This window comes from Siphateles boraxobius, unplaced genomic scaffold (genome assembly GCF_051911475.1).
Source record: "Siphateles boraxobius isolate OS27281-9 unplaced genomic scaffold, OSU_SipBor_1 11, whole genome shotgun sequence".
Lineage (NCBI taxonomy): Eukaryota > Metazoa > Chordata > Actinopteri > Cypriniformes > Leuciscidae > Siphateles > Siphateles boraxobius.
The window spans coordinates 5,020,536-5,037,861 of NW_027508711.1; the positions used below are offsets into that span (position 1 = coordinate 5,020,536).

Sequence of the window (17,326 nt, forward strand, 5' to 3'; positions counted from 1 at the left end):
CGACACAAATTGGGGCCCGTTATCCGTTGTGACAACACTGGGGAGGCCCCAGCGCCCAAACAGGTGGTCCAGGCGGTCGATGATGGAGTGTGCAGTAATGGAGCTCAGCTGAAAAACCTCTGGCCACTTTGAATGAAGATCGTGCACAACCAGCAGGTAGCGAGCATGAGCAGGTGCCCCGTGAAGTTCTCCACAGAGGTCGACCTGAATATGTTCCCAGGGTGAAGACGGCCAAGGGGTCGGGGTGAGAGGGGCTGTGGCAGGCTGACCATTTTTCCCACTCAGGAGGCAGCAGGCGCAGTTACGTACCAGCTCCTCAACATCAGAGTCTATGTGGGGCCACCATACTGTGTCATGGCAGCGCTGCTTCACCTTGACCACCCCCAGGTGTCCCTCATGCGCCATGTGTAGTACTCTGGACCTGAGAATCTCTGGAACGACCGCACGGTGGCCCCGGGCCAGACACACTGCCCCCCAGCAGGAGAGCTCGTTGCGGAAGCGGTAATAGGGAAGCAGCCTGTCATCCACTTTGGCCGGCCAGCCTTCCTGGAGGTAGGTACGGAGAGTTGTGAGGGCCTCGTCTGTACCTGAGGCCTGCTGCAGCTCCGCCAGAGTGACTACTGAACTGAGAGGCCCGTGCAGGATGTGGACCCGGTCTTCGTCACTCTCTGTGTCTGGTGTCACCTCGCCCGTGTCCTTCGTCACAGACACAGCTCTAGACAGGAGGTCGGCCACCGTGTTGGCCCGCCCAGGCATAAACTCCAGACTGAAGTTATACTGGTTCAGCCTGTCAGCCCACCGCAGCAGTCTCATGGGCCTGTGCCCCGAGCCTTTAGTCGCCAGCAGTGCCGTCAGCACTTGGTGGTCTGTGCGGATGGTGAAAGGCCTCCCGTATAGGTAAACATGCCAGCGTTCGCACGCCCACAGGCAGGCCAGGGCTTCCCTCTCCCCCACCGAATACTTCTGCTCTGCTGGAGTAAGTGCCCGTGAGGCGAAAGCCACCGGGCGTTCCACCCCCTCTTGAATCTGTGAGAGCACAGCGCCTAGCGCCACCCCGGAGGCGTCGCAGGTGACCATAGTGGGCGCGGTCAGGCTGAAATGGGACAGTGTGGGTGGGGACGTGAGCTGCCGTTTGATGATGCACACGGCTTCGTGGCAGGCCGGGGTGCAGTCCCACGTAACATCCTTCCTGAGCAGCCGGCGGAGGGGGGCCGTTGAGTCAGAGTAGTGTGGCATGAATCTGAGGTAGTAAGCGGCCATCCCCAGGAAGGAAGACAGCTGGGATGGTGAATGCGGGTCTGGCAGGGACAGAATGGCCTCAGTGTGGGACATAATCGGGGCGATGCCCTCCTTCGAGAGCCTGAAGCCCAGGAACTCGACCTCCTCAACCCCGAACATGCATTTCTCAGAGTTCAATGTGACCCCATGCTGTTCGAAACGCTGAAAGACCTGCTCCAGGCGATCGTCATGCAGTGTGGTGGAGGGCGCATGCACCACCACGTCATCCAGGTAGATGGAGACACCCTGGATACCAGCCAGTATGAGCGACATTATCTTCTGAAAACAGCTCGGGGCTGATGAAAGTCCAAATGCCATGCATTTAAACCTGAAAACCCCCACGTGTGTGACAAACGCTGTAAGATCCATGCTGGCCGGTGCCAGAGGGACCTGGAGGTAGCCGTTACGTAAGTCCATCTTACTGAAAACAGTGGAGCCGTGGAAATGGCTAGTGAGCTCCTCAGCCGTAGGTAGGGGGTACTTATCAGGGATGATGGCTTTGTTGACATCTGTGAGGTCGACACAGAGCCGCAGTCCGCCCCCCCTTTTCTTGGCTATCACCAGGTTAGACACCCACGGCGAGGCGTCGACGGGCTCTATGACGTTCGCCTCCACCAGGCGATGCAGTTCGGCCTCCACCGCGTCACGGAGGGCCAGGGGAATGCGCCGTAGGGGCTGGATAACAGGGCGGACTGACAGGTCCACAGTGGGCTGGTGTACAAAACCAGTCATGCGTCCCAGCCCGTTGAACAGTTGTGGGTAGCGGTCAGGCCAGGAGGCGGCAACCTGCAGGACATGCAGGCCCCTAGCATCACTCACAGTAAAACCTAAGGCAAGGAACAAGTCTAGGCCCATAATGTTAGCTCCCTTCCGGGTGATGCAGAACTTGGTGGCAGGCGCACATTGTTGATCATACCTGACGGGTAGGCGGGCCACACCCAGAGTGGAGATGGGAAAATGGCCGTAGCCTAACAGGGGTTTAGCCGCTGCTTCCAGAGGCACGTGACTGAAAAAGCGCTCATATGTGCATTTGTTCAGAATTGACACTTTCGCCCCTGTGTCCACGAGGAGTGGAATGAGAGCTGTGCCCACACGGCATGTGCAGAGCTTGAACGAAGTCTGTGAGGTCTGTACAGTGTTTATGGGGACAGCCGCAGTATCATGGCAAGCAGGGAGGAGCGACAGCAGCGTGCAAAATGGTTCAACTTGTTGCAGTTACGACAACGTTTCCCCTGGGCAGGGCATGACTGATCTCTGGTTGCATGTTTAGGGGAGCCACAGTTGCTACAGCTCTTGTGCCCCCTCTCCCTGGGCCCCCTGTCCACTCTCTGCACATCCAAACGGTCACTCACCCAGTCAGCCGCCTCTGCAGTCTCTGTGTGCTGAACTGATGGTGGTGATGATGTCATAGGCTCGTGCACAGCGCGGCCGAACTTGCGCGCCTCCATTAGGGCCGTTTCTAACTGCTTTCCAATTACTAAAGCGTCCGTTAGTGTCGTGGAGTCTGGCTCTAGTAAAAGTCTCTCCCTCAGTTGGTTACATGACGTTTTCTCTATTAACTGGTCAACTATAAGTCCGTCCTCCAAAGCCCCAAAATCACAAAGTCTAGCAAGCTCACGTAATGCTGATACATAGTGGACAACGGTCTCACCCGGCTTTTGTGTTCTCTGACGAAACTCAAAACGGTGCATCCGCCGGCTTCTTCCGGAGCTGAAGTGGGTCTTCAAGGCGGCCGTGGCTGTGACGTACTTATCATCCGATAAAGTGAGCGTGGCGAAGATTCGCTGTCCTTCCTGCCCGAGACAATGGCGCAGGAGCGCGCACTTCCTCGCCTCCGCTAGATCCGAGTGTCCCAAAGCCAGCAAATAATCCTCAAACGACGTCAGCCAGCGATCCCAAGGAACAGCTGGGTCTACGGGAACAGGTAGGAAAGGTGGCGGTGGTGGTAAGACGAGTTCAGACATCCTCGTTCGCCAAATGTTGTGTTTGTGTAGGACTCAATAACCACACCGTGTAGCTTCGTTCATGTTGCGTTTACTCAACTCACGCAATACTCACATTTGTGGACCCTTGCCGTAAATCACTGCCGAAAGCCTTAAAGGCCCAGTAACATGTCACTAGCAGTGCATAGCATACAGAGTCCAACAGGAAAACAATGCTGAACATTTTCAGACATAACATAGCCATGTTAAACAAATACACTGAAAAATAAATTAAAATTTTATACTTCTATTTTGACGGAAACTGCAGTAGAGGTTTTATTTTTAGTGGAAAACAAGTTTACAAATGCGTCTCATTAAAATCTAGTAAAATTATTTTAATTTAGCACCAGATGAGTGGCTGGACAGATCTCCTTCTATACAAGACACCATTAACATTATTGAGGAGTTTTGTCAATAAAATTCCCTTAATGACATCTGGATGTTTAAAGGATTAGTTCACCTCAAAATGAAAACTTCCTAATAATTTACTCAACCCGATGCCATCCAAGATATCCATGTCTTTCTTTCCTCAGTGGAAGAGAAATTAAGTTTTTTGAGGAAAACATTTCTGGATTTTTCTTTGAATAATGGACTTCAATGGCAACCAACGTTTGAAGTCCAAATCAATGCGGTTTCAAAGGTCTTTGAAGTGCTTCAACGGGCTGTGCACGATCGCAGCTGAGGAAGAGGGTCTTATCTAGCGAAACGATGGGTCATTTTCAAAACTTTCAGAACTATGTCATCACTTTGAAAGGTCACGCTCGATGTCGCCGGCGCTGGCGGAAGTACCACCCCACTGTTTACGAAGCGACTAATACAATTTGAACCATCCTCCTTCTCACGGTCGCTTTGTAAATAGTAGGGCGGTACTTCCGCCGGCGACATCAAGCGTGCCCTTTCAACGTGATGGAGAAGTTCCCAGCGTGTTCTTTTATATATATATATATTTTTTTTTTTGTTGAAAATGACCTATCGTTCCTCAGCTGCGATCGTGCACAGCCCGTTGAAGCACTTCAAAGACCTTTGAAACTGCATTGATTTGGACTTCAAAACAGTAGTTGTCATTAAAGTTCATTATTCGAAGAAAAATCCAGAAATTTTTTCCTCAAAAAACTTAATTTCTCTTCCACTGAGGAAAGAAAGACATGGATATCTTGGATGGCATTGGAGTGAGTAAATTATTAGGAAATTTTCATTTTGAGGTGAACTAATCCTTTAAGCATAATAATGAGATTCAGTTTTACTGGGTCAAACCTAATGGATAGACTTCAATTTTCGCCACACCATTGACATATCATTGCCATATTTCATTAATTTAAAAAAATTCAACAATAAAGCATACCTTTAGAAATTTGAATGTGGAACTATTAAAGGATAAAGATTATTGTAGTCAAATAAGAAATGTGATTATTGAGATTATAGATGACTTCACCTTAGCTTCTAATGGGAAGAAATTTGAGTATTTTAAATTTAAATCTGGTTTGGTAAACAACAAAGTAAAGAACAGAATCTAGTTCTTGATAGTTAAGTTTAATTTAAGAATGTAATACACAGGAAATGATGTTGATAAATGATTTTCACTTCAAGCTAAATTAGATAATTTGTATTTAATGAAAGCACAAGGAGCGTTTGTAAGGTCTCTTGCAAGATGGTTGGAAGGAGAGAAGAACTGCATATTTTTGTCCGTTAGAAAAGAGACAGAAGCAATGCAGTTCATAGTTTAATTATTAATGTTGGGTAAATCACAGACCTGAAATTGATATCCGAGGAAATATACTCATTTTATAGTGATATTTATTCTTCATATTCTGACAAAAATGGTAAGGAATTTCTTGAAAATATAAAAGATTTTACTCCACAGTTGACATTCATTTTAAAGAAAGCTGTGATAGACCTGAGATTGGAGGAAATTGGACATGTCCCAACTGTCCCCATTGGAAATTACGCCAGTGCGGGTGTGTGTGTTCACACTCAACTTCCATTGGAATTAATTGAAACCGATCGCTCTGCTCCACGCCGTTATGAATGCACATGCAGCCGTTAGTATTTTACTAACAAATTAGCGTTTTAAAAGCGAGATGGAAAACGGGAAAATTCCACACGTCAATTAACCGGTGGGAAAATTTCATCTCGTCACATCCCTACCATCAACTGTCTGGTTAACAACATTCTTTAAACTATATTCTTTTGTGTTCAACAGAAGAAAGAAACTCATACGGTTTGGAACAACTTGAGTGTAAGTCATAACAGAATTTTCATTTTCATTTTCAATTTTCAAATTTTCATCACTATAATGAGATCCATTATCGTATTTTGCGAAAAACAGAAAAGACGATGCACAGCTTTTAATAACCTATAGGCTATGAATAGACCAAAACAACAACAATAATTATAATAGGCTAATAATAATAAATTGACCATGCTGTGAACCAATTCAACATTTCTGCTGCTGGTTAATAAATGTTATATGGGAACATTAGTTCACTCTACTTGCAAAGGAAAGAAAATCTATAGCGGTTTAGAGGAACATAAAATCAAAGCGCCTTTCACCCCAGAGCGCCTTTAGAAGAAGTGAACTTATAAAAATACAGCATTTTTTTTTTAAACCCAAATATTCAACATAGAGGACAACACAAACCTGTACGAAAAGTGGAGGGAAATTTAAAACAAGAGAAGACCCAATATTTCACAGAGGGAGATGCAGTGAGCCTACAACTAAAACTGCACTAATAATAATATGTAAATGATTATAAGTAAACATTAAACATTTAACTTGATTACCGGTTTTACTGGTTAATACAACACATAACACAATACATAAATCAACATAGTGAAATTTACAAATCATTAAACATTACACTGAGGAGCATATGGTGTGATGGGGACAGGATCGACATTAAACAATACACATGATCAGTGACAAACATCTGTGTTGAACAATCATATCTGTGTTCTACTTGAACACAGTGAGCTGTTCAGGGACTGAAGATCACTGCATTAAACCAACAGGTGAGAATCTGGAAAAGAAGGAAGAAGATTAAAGTCATGATGTTTTAAGCGTTCTTAGGTTTAAACATTTGATACAGATCACATATACCAATTGCCAGCTTAGACTAACCCGTTTTCTTTCTTTTCAACAGGGAATTTTAGAAACCAGTCAGTTGTTGTCTTTGTCTGACTTTGGGATAAGAGTAATCAACCCCTGTTTCATAGTTGGAAGTAGGGATTTTTCAAAAATATTGCATTGGAATATTCAGGCTCATAAAAATCGAAAATTCTAATATTCGTTTTACTTAAATGATGTTTATTGAAAAAGACGTTAAAAAAGTTTTTTGTTATCATTTCTGAACAAGCTTACAATTAGGCAATATACATAACAAGCTTACAATATAGCATATAGCACTTAGTTTTCACAGTACATACAGCTTTAAAGAAAGACAAACAGCTATTGTATTTTAACTGAACTTCTATAGCTAATATTTCATATCAAATGTCTATCTCAATTTGTTGATTTTTTTATTTTATTACAAGCAAAATATAATGTAATTTGACACATCAAGGGAATGTATGGCTGTAATTAAATGATCACAGAACAATATTTACTGGTGTTTGTCTTTTTCTTTTATCCATATATCCAATATCCAGGTTAACCAGTTACTATAAATCAGCAAGCTCTCTCTCTCTCTGTCTCTCTCTGTCTGTCTGTCTGTCTGTCTGTCTGTCTGTCTGTCTCTCTCTCTCTCTCTCTCTCTCTCTCTCTCTCTCTCTCTCTCTCTCTCTCTCTCTCTCTCTCTCTCTCTCTCTCTCTCTCTCTCTCTCTCTCTCTCTGTCTCTCTCTGTCTGTCTGTCTCTCTCTCTCTCTCTCCTTCTCTCTCTCTCTCTCTCTCTCTCTCTCTCTCTCTCTCTCTCTCTCTCTCTCTCTCTCTCTCTCTCTCTCTCTCTCTCTCTCTCTCTCTCTCTCTCTCTCTCTCTGTCACATGCCCAGTTATTTTGGGTTGAATTTTCTAATTTTATTAAATTAGATTACTTTTAAATTAAAAGTAAATTCACTCAGCAGAATCCCTTATTCATTGTTTTTAGAAGAGAGGTCCAACTCTCATCCAAAGCATTTCGTCATCTAGAATCTTAAAGCTCTTAAGAAAATAAACGTGTTTCAACTTTTCAATTTATTTAATTAAAGCTTTCTGTTCTGTTTTTTTTTTTTAGTATACGTACAGGCTTAATGTATATATGTGCTGTTTTGCTTTCTCGTTGTATGTAATTTGTACTCTTTTGATATATTTCTGATACCTTGGCATTAATAAAAAATAAAAATCGCATCACACCGGTTCCCTCGATCACAACCCAATACGATTTAGGCTTTTGGATTATTGCAGAAAATCAAGTTTGATCCTCAAAAAAAAAAAAAAAAAAAAAAGGACACGCAGAGCTGATGTTGTGACAATGGGTGTTATGTGGTAAACCAATCACAACAGACTGAGCTGTCTGGCCAATCAGAGCAGAGTAGCCCGCGGAAAGGAGGGATTTAGAGAGACTGATTCATCTGACGAGTCGTTTGAGAATCATTGAAAATGTGGTAATGTGCAAATGTATATTATGAGGAAATGAAACTGTTTTTTGACCTTTGAATCATGTAAACCTGTTGTAAAAAACCCCTGTAAGACTGGAAAACTGGAAGAACTGGAAGAGGGGGCAAATCTCTGAGAAACAAAAAGGAAATTAACATTTGATTCTCTCTCTTGTGCTATCATGCTGAGATCACCTGAAATTCACACAAAAATCTTATAGTTTAATGTGAATAATTATCATACAGTGTTACACATGTTTGATATCATTTGAAATGTCTCAGTGCGACTGGTACAAAGGTCTCATTCTCAAAGAAGTAAACCAAAAGGTAATAAGGTATTTAAGAGTTTAGTGATAACTTCGCACAGAGAGGAGGGTGTGTCCAGGCAAATGGTCTCCTGCTCTCAGAAGGTGTAAACTCAAATTCCCATCATTAGCAAATCGTTCCATGTAAATCAACTTCTGCCCCCAGTAAGTCTGGGATGGTGATTAATGTGAATTCCCACTGTGAACTCATGTTTACATTTGAAAAGAAGTTTCTGCCTTGGTCTGTCTATATAATGAAATGCAACGAGAGGCTGGGCGATTCTGTAACCCAGACTAGACCGTGATGAAGTATAAGCAAAACACTTTGCATCATTTTATAATGCCAAGGTATTGCATCTTCTCTCTTTATTTCAGAGCATTTGATGTTTGTATCGATTATCTTTGAACTGATAATGCAATTGGCGTGATACATTTACCTGACAAAATAAATTGTAAACATTTGAATTTATTCTAATCGATTCTGATAATATTTCAGTAAAGAGTAAAAAAGAATAGGCAAACATTCGCTCACATTTAATGATGCACAGATCATTAAAACCTTTTTCATTTATAGATTCAGATTAGAGTCATTTAATCAAATCATTTCACCACATGGAAAGACTGTAATGTGCAGAGACCTCCTTTGGGCCAATTGAGTCAGGCTTACACTCCAAAACAGCATTAGGAAACTTTAAAATAGCATTATAGGGGCACTTTAAAGCCCACTGAAGTGCCTTGAAACGCACAGCGTTATTAATGTTTACGTAAATTCCACTAAAATAGGGGCACGTTCAAGCTTAAACCAGTGCTTAACATTTTGCTACTGTTTCTGGGTTGAACGACATGTTTCCTGGAAATGGTGTTGAACGGGTTTGAGACACGTTTTCTCTTGTTTGGTGGTGTAAGACTGTAAAAACTGTAAGGACTTTAAGAGAGGGCCACTCTCTGAGAAAACAAAGGAAATTAACATTTGAACTCCCCCTCATGCACTATTGAGATGAAGGTCTCACCTCCCTCATCCTAATCTACATTTCTCTCCCCCATTCTTCATCCTGGCAGAGACATTTAATGTGAATGATTATCATCGAATTTTATACATGTTTGATATTATTTGAACTGTCTCGGTGCGACTGGTACAAATGTCTCATTCCCAAAGAAGTAAAACAAAAGGTAATAAAGTTCTTAAGAAGTTTAGAAACATCTTCTGGAGGGTATGGTATGTCTTTAAGTTAACACCTTCAGACCATTTGACTGAATGCTAATTTTCCACTGCCAGCAAATGGTGACTTACAGGTAAAATTACACTGTGGATGATGTTTAGATTTGAAATGAGGTCTGGGTATATAATCAAACGCAGCAAGAGCTCTGGGCTCTTTTCTGAATCCAGATCAGCCCGTGAGGTCAAGAGCCGAGTCTCTCTGCCTCACGTATTTCTTGTCGGGTATTTTCCTCTTTGTTCTGGAGCATTTGATGTTTTGCATTGATTACCTTTGAATTGATTATGGAATTGTAATGATACATATACCTGACATATTAAATTGTGATATTTGATTATTTTAATTGACTTTGACATTATTTTCATTCAAGAGTTTAAAGGAATAGTAAAACATTCGCTCACATTTAATGATGCACAGAAATCATTAAAGCCTTTTTTCATTTATGGAGTCAGATGAAATAACGAGAAAATACATATGAGAAAATGTATTGCATTTAACCAAAAATACTTTGCCGCGAGAAAAGACAGTAACACGCAAAGACCTTCACCGTAATTCGAAAACCGCCATTGGATCGAGCTAGACGACCTTACAGTGGGTGTCTCAAAAATGTCAGCACAATCAGCAGCAACATGTATATAAACCACGCGGTATTAAAGAGACAGCTCGCGCAATGAGTCCAAGTAAAGTCGTTTACAAATGTGTCTGCTGCAGATTGGTATATGCAACAATTGAAGATATTAGAAGACATGTTTGTCATTAGAGTTTATAGTAAAAATATAGCATATCAACAGTAATAAGGTCATATAGATCATAACACAGTCTCGGAGGTAAGAATCGGATTATCCTTCACCAGAAATATTTGTCTTTTCATCCATAAATTCGAGGCAAATGTTGGATCACAATAATTTGGAACCACAGTTTCCACAAATCCCTTCACTCGATTGGGATGTTCTCTTTTATTGTGGACGGTGACTGTAACATCAAGCGTATTTTGCAGTATTAAACACGTATTTATACCGATTTCATCAGGCTCTGAAAATTCTTCAAAAAGAACACAAGGAATGGCCTTCTCAGCTGCCATAGTTGCAACTCTTGCGTCATCAGAACAACAGGGTGTTCAACGCACCACAGTTTCCGTTTAAAAAAAAACGTTTTACAACTATTTCTCGGGGCTGAACGCAGGAATACAGGACAGGACATACAGAGCAGTTCCTCCCCCTTTTGTTTATATCACAACTCAGCCAAAGCCATTGAGCTCGGCAAAGCCACATTTGATTGCTTTTGACAGCCACAGTCTAGATTTAAAAAAATTTAATATGAAACTGTTACTAAAGCAAACATTTAACATAATCAGACTGAGGATGTGTAGTTTGAAAAGTAAGTTATGTCAGTGATTATGTTGGTCACCGATGTCCTCTCTGCTACTCGTCATTGCTGTTGTTTCTAATGCAGAGAGAGTCAAGCCCTTTATCCTCCTGATACCCTCCAAATTGCTTTAAAATATAGCATTCTGTGCATAATTCAAATGTGTCCGATATGCATTGTGGTGTGTGGCGACTGGCGCATATGATCTGCTCTCTGCTATCATGTCTCTGGACCGTATCTGTGGCGGTCCGTGTGAAAGCTCATCCGCCCCAATGGAATATTTAACCTGCCTGAATCGTTCCGTATCCCCATTGTTCAATTCACCATTGAGAAAATAGTAATTGTGTGAACAAGTGACCAATTTCAGCTGCAGCTTCAGTGTCTATTTAAAATGGTGGCGGAGCTTCAGATTCTAGAGAGCATGTAATTGGACAGAAAAACTAATGAGAAGCTGAAGTGAACAGTGGTGTCATAAAAACCATTGATCTATATTGACGGAATTGAGAGTCTGTAAGCTTTGAACTGTTGCAATGTAGCTCAAAGTGGAAATATTAATAATTAATCACAACTTGTTACCATTACTTAGAGTGGGTTTTAAAGATTATTTGTTAAAGGTAACAAATAATTATATGTCTGATTTGTCTCAGACACTACAGAACGTCTACAGTAGGAGCAAATTTTCATTGTTTTGGAGCGCTCTAGTTTATACAGTAGATTAGGCTAACATATTCATACCCCAAAAAAAAAAAAAAAAAAAAATATATATATATATATTATTTGGGGACTTCCTAATTAGAGAAAATATCCTAATCAAAAGTAGAACTTTTATTTGTACTTTTGCACAGTTAATTTTTTTTGTAATTTATTGTCACCTGCATTTTAAACATAATCAAATTAATTAATCGTGTCCGATGACGACTTCCTTCGAATTAGATTTCTCCACAGAGTCCTTTTTTTGCTTGGCAATCCCAGCTGCCTAGTGGGATCTGTTTATGCTTGAGATTTATTTTAACTGTGTCTTTGAAGCGCAGCTTTGGCCTGCCTATGCCACTGTGCCACTCTTTGAGTTGGGAGTAGATCATCTGTTTTGGTAGCCGACTATTGACCAGTCTGCTCAGATGGCCAGGCCGTCTCAGATTGTGCTGGATTAGTGTTTCGTACATACTCTACTAGGTGTGTAGGTTTTGTCTAGTAACTCTTTGTTGGATATATGGTGCCACCATTTAATGTCTAGAATTTGTCTTGGGTGTCTCCTCATGTAGGCATTCAGGTTGTGTGCTTGGGTCATGTAAACTGTCCAAGATTCCGCTCCATATAGAAGAGCTGGGAAAACAATTGCACAATACACCGAACTGTTTGTCTGTATGGTGAGGTCTTTGTTGGACCAGACTCTTCCTTTTAGTCGGCCGAATGCCTGCGAAGCTTTAGATTTACGTAGATTTAAGTTGGCATTTAGTTTGTTGTTGTAGGTGTATATTGCCCTGAGGTATCTGAACTCTTTGACCATGGCTAGATTTTCATGGCTAGGCCTGAAAGGAAAGGTTAACAATGGCTAGGTCAATTTTCAATGGCTAGGCCAACATGACTGAAAGGGGGCATGGTCTGAGCGAACACTTGCTGTACATGGCTGATGGTTGGCATGACGAGAAGATTATCTCACTGGGCAGGTATGATGTGAAGACATTCATGCTGTGTGGTGAGGAAGATGGCTGGTGATGGTGGTTGAGTGGCTGTGTAATTATCAGCCCCACCTACAGTGAAGGCTGAACAGTTCAACAACAGCACATGAACAAGGTTTAGCGGCTGAGGTCGGTTGGTACAGAGGATCGTCCAGTCCATGCCCGAACACGTTTTTTAGGACGGTCTCTGTCCAGGTGAGCTGGTGTGAAGTCTCTAGAAACTCCCCCACATATTCCTCAATAGAGCGGCCATCCTGAAAGCAGGTCAGTAGACGATCGGTTGAGTTCGGATGGGTGCGGGAAATGTCCATATTATGTTTTTAGGTCAGTTATTCTGTCACGAATTAGATCCAATGAAGATAATGATAATTGAAAGTAAACAAGATTGTTAAATAGGTAACTCAAAATAACAACCAACATGCGAGACACAAACAATAACCGACCATGAACACAGAACAGAGAGAAACTTAAATACACAGATGAACAATGAAGACAAGGTGATAACAGCTGAAAGACAAGGTGATAACAGCTGAACACGGTGAGTGATGACGATAATGATTGCAGACAGGTGCGGGTAATGGTGGAGTGAGTGCAGGTGTGAGCCAGAGAGGATGATGGGACATTTAGTGCAGAGGATGACTAACGCGTGACTGTGACAAGTGGGCGACAAAGGCAGTGTCGTCGGCGAACATAAGTTCCCGGACAAGGAGAGGTTTAGTTCTACTTGATGATTTGAACTGATTGACGTTGAAGAGGTCAGCTCCTGGCCTTGTCTGTACCGTCAAACCTTTATCACAGTGCTTTTGCAGATTATCTAGGACTCACTGTGATCAAGGAATAGGGAAAACAAGGTTGGCGCTAGGACACAACCTTGTTTCACTCCATTTAGCGCATCGAAGTTGTCAGATAGATGTGAACATAATGATACTAATAAAAATAAAGAACAGTGCAAAATCAGTAAAGGGAAGAATAAGAGTAACTATGGGACGAAAGTATAATTAATTAATTATCATACATTTTTTTTCTGAACATAAAGTTGATTTATTCATTTTTGTAAGAAATAAAATATGACTTAAACTTCTTTACAGCATGAAAAGCTTTATTAAATATGACCCTAGGAACACAGTGATGTAGTATTTTTATTTTAAAAATTGTCACATCAGAATTTCACAGCAAAAAAAAAAATTACATCTGGACAAGCATATATAGTACAGAGAGAATGCAAGCTATATATTCTGTACATTGTGTCTCATTGTAGAATCTGAAGAACTATAGAATATATTGAATGTATGAATATATATAATATATGAATATATTCAGTACAGTGTGTCTGGTTGTAGAATGTGAAGATCTGCTGTATTCAGTGCATCAGGAAGTAGGAGAGCAGAGAACAGCAGAGGAACAGGAAGCTCTGGGTGACACTCTGAGCCCCGTTACACAGGTTCCCCTCACAACATGTGAAGTTACTATAGCCAACACTAACTGATGTGGTGTCACAAATAGATTTAGACACACAGCCTTTTAAAACAGATGTCTGGTTCAAAGCTGATGAAAAAAATGAAAACAAAGGCTGACTCAGAAGCTGGACATTGATATGTGATTTGTGTCAAATGTTTAAACCTATAAGAGTTTATAAGATAATGACTTTAATCTTCTTTCGTTTCCAGATTCTCACCTGTTCCTTTAATGCAGCGATCTTCAGTCCCTGAACAGCTCACTGTGTTTGAGCAGGTCTTATCATCACAATTAACACGACTTTCCAGTTGGGACGGGATCTACAGAGGGAAAATAAGTATTATTTTATTTTCTGTACAAAATATCTAATGAAACAACACTCCTTTAGCTGCTCCTTTCAATCAGTTCACAATAGACAAGCTGAATGTCATTTGGACGTAAAAGGGGTGTTGAATTACAGAAGTTATTTATTTGTAGAGGTGCATTCAGGGCTAGTTGGACACTTTTTGCCATTAAGATGACTTGTAAAAAGTGTTCCAATCAACCTGAATTCACCCTACATGATAATTGAAGTACAATACCTGGAATATCTGGGAGGTTACACAGATCTGTGCCACAGCAGGAAGTAGTCATCCTTACATAGCCAAAATTAAAGGACTGACTTAGACAAGCAGCAGCACAATCTTTAGTGTTCCCTTTAGAACTAATGCCCCCTAAAGAATATGAATGAGACAGCAAAGACCAGTTAAACTGGAAAATTGATTTATCATTTTTTATTATTATTTCAAACTATTTTTTTAAAATACAAATCATGACAATCTGAGTGAAATCATTAAATATCGGAAATCTATGTGGAGTATTTTGTGATTGAAATTGTAAATTCTGCTGGAAAAAAGTAAATAATAGTAGCATCTCCATCAGTCAATCATCATCAATTTCAAACATATTGGACTTACCAACTTGTGTCCCTATTTTTGAACTCGTGCACTGAGAAATTCCAATGGGACATGTTTTAATCGTTTGTCCTGCACAAGAACCCGTCGGACTCATGCATTCATAACACCTGAGAGAATGTCCTTTAGGAATAAAACAGAGAGAACGAGACATTAATTATCTGAATTTGTACCCAGTAACATCACGAACATTATTTGTCTTTGTACCTGCAGTGAAGAGAATGAACAGAAGAAAAACTGAGATTTGCAGATCCATCTTTGATCAGGAGGAGAATGAAATAACGTGTCTGTTTCAGTGCCATTTTATAGTTTGTCAAAAAGGGAGGATACTTATGAGAACAAAGAAACACAAACTTCAGGTGCCAGGTAATGACAAATAATGGATTATTATGTAATAACTACAATGTGTACTATAGGTCTACTTAAAGTAAACCAACATTGTTAAAGTGATAGCTGACCCAAAAATTAGGATTGTTTCTTTATTTACTTGCCCTCATGTCATTCAACACCTCTATGACTTTCTTTCTTCCATGTAACACAAAAGTCGATATTTTGAAAATTTGTGTGTATGTGTCCTGAAAACACAAGCAAATGGGGCTCAAGGGTGTAAACATTCTTTAAAATATATTCTTGTGTTCTGCAGAACGATAAGAGCAATTCAGTATGACCTACACATTGTAGGACATATAAAAAACCTGTTTAAACTGAACCATAATTTTCATTTTCTCTGAAATCATGAACAATGTGACCGTTACAGGTTTACCAGGTTCCTGCACTTACATCACACTGCTTATCACACACACTCACCAGAGCACTGATATCTCTCTCTCACACACACACACACACACACACACACACACACACACACACACACACACACACACACACACACACACACACACACACACACACACACACACACAGACACACACACACAGACACACACACACACACACACACACACACACACACACACACACACACACACACACACACACACACACACACACACACACACACACACACACACACACACACACACACACACACACGCACACACACACACACACACACACACCTGTATCTCATCATCACTCCACCTCCACTATATTGGCACACACTTTACCCCAGTTCATTGTCTGATCTGGTTTCCATACGAAGTGGACACGTCTTCAGTGATTCTCCAGTGTCACACCCTGTGTTTCTCCAGTATCCCTCTCCAGTGTCCCATCCAGCCCATCATCCATCTCTCCATCCACCAATCATCTGCTGTTAATAAACATCCGGTTTACTTCCATTTCCATCGTCTGTGTCTGCTTCAATAACAGTGACATTGTGAAAGACAAAAAACTAAGCCTTTAATGTCCCTATAATGACACATCAGAGGGACTTTTATCTGTTAATCACAATCTCAAGCATATGACTAAAACAGTAAAAATACAATGTCCATGCATTTTCCAAGCAGCTTGTCTGATCAGGGATGCTGGAGCCATAGGTAACTATTTCTCTTTATTTAATTTTCTTTATTAATCTTATTTAAGGCTAACAGAAAAAAGCAAGGAGTAGCCTACAAAAGCAAAAAAAAAAAAAAAAAAAAAAAAAAGATAGATTGAATAAACAAATTAAAGACCTAAAAAGTGGGCTAATATTAATGAAGCATAGAAAAAAAGTTTAAGAACTTTACATAAGGGTAGCTACTTATTTACAGAAAGTACTGCCTCACACTTTGAATCAACAATGAATGTTTGGCTCAAAAGAATGTATAAACTTTCTACTACTAAGCACTACTTGATATAATTTTAGCTAATCAATTGCATATTGAATCAAAATGTATTCTTATCAATTAAAATTAAAATTTAATATTTGTTAATACTTGCTTTAATTTCAACTGTAGCCTTAAATTAATTAAGTATATCCTTGTATTGACAAGTTACATCTGAGTACCCTTTAAGATTTATTTTAAAGTTATTTTTAGTTCTAATTTTTTCCTTCATGAATTGTCTTAATTCCCATTATGCTATATTAATTGTTAACATTATTTTAGTTTCTTTTCTTAATTAGTCATTATCATTGTTTTCTATGTAGCGTAATATATTTTTCTCCTCAATAATTTTTGTTATGGTGGGGTTATTATTAAGTTGCTACTGAATCTATTCAAGGGCTGAACATTCAATCATAGGAAAGTTGGTTGATGTTGACTATTGTTTGAGCTTGTACTCATCTCTGTTGATTCTCTTTTCTTTGCACAGTTCCTCTCATTACTGTGTTTCTGGTCAAGTTTGTCTTTTCTTCCATTCATGACAAAGATCAGCTCCATCATGATATGCTGAAAAGAAAGGCAGACGTGTTATGCTGAAAAGAAAGTCAGATATGTTATGCGCTGCGCAAATGTGGCAATGTTTTTTCTATTTTTATTTTTCTCTTTTCATTCTTTGTTTTTTCATATTGTTACTTCAGTTCCTGACCAGGAAATTTAACCAAATCCATCCATGGTCATTATTTTACTGGGCAGATTTTGCCCTGTG

The 17,326-nt window shown here is 40.5% G+C and overlaps 1 long non-coding RNA gene across 1 annotated transcript; it reads right to left on the reverse strand.

The window, feature by feature from the left end:
* Window positions 1–13,474: 13,474 nt before the first annotated feature.
* On the reverse strand, window positions 13,475–15,085 carry LOC143699928 (uncharacterized). The gene is made up of 5 exons (XR_013188838.1): window positions 15,009–15,085; window positions 14,805–14,924; window positions 14,430–14,561; window positions 14,069–14,168; window positions 13,475–13,938 (listed from the first exon to the last, which is right to left on the reverse strand). It is a non-coding gene; the product is annotated as an uncharacterized LOC143699928 (long non-coding RNA).
* Between the last annotated feature and the right edge of the window lie 2,241 nt (window positions 15,086–17,326).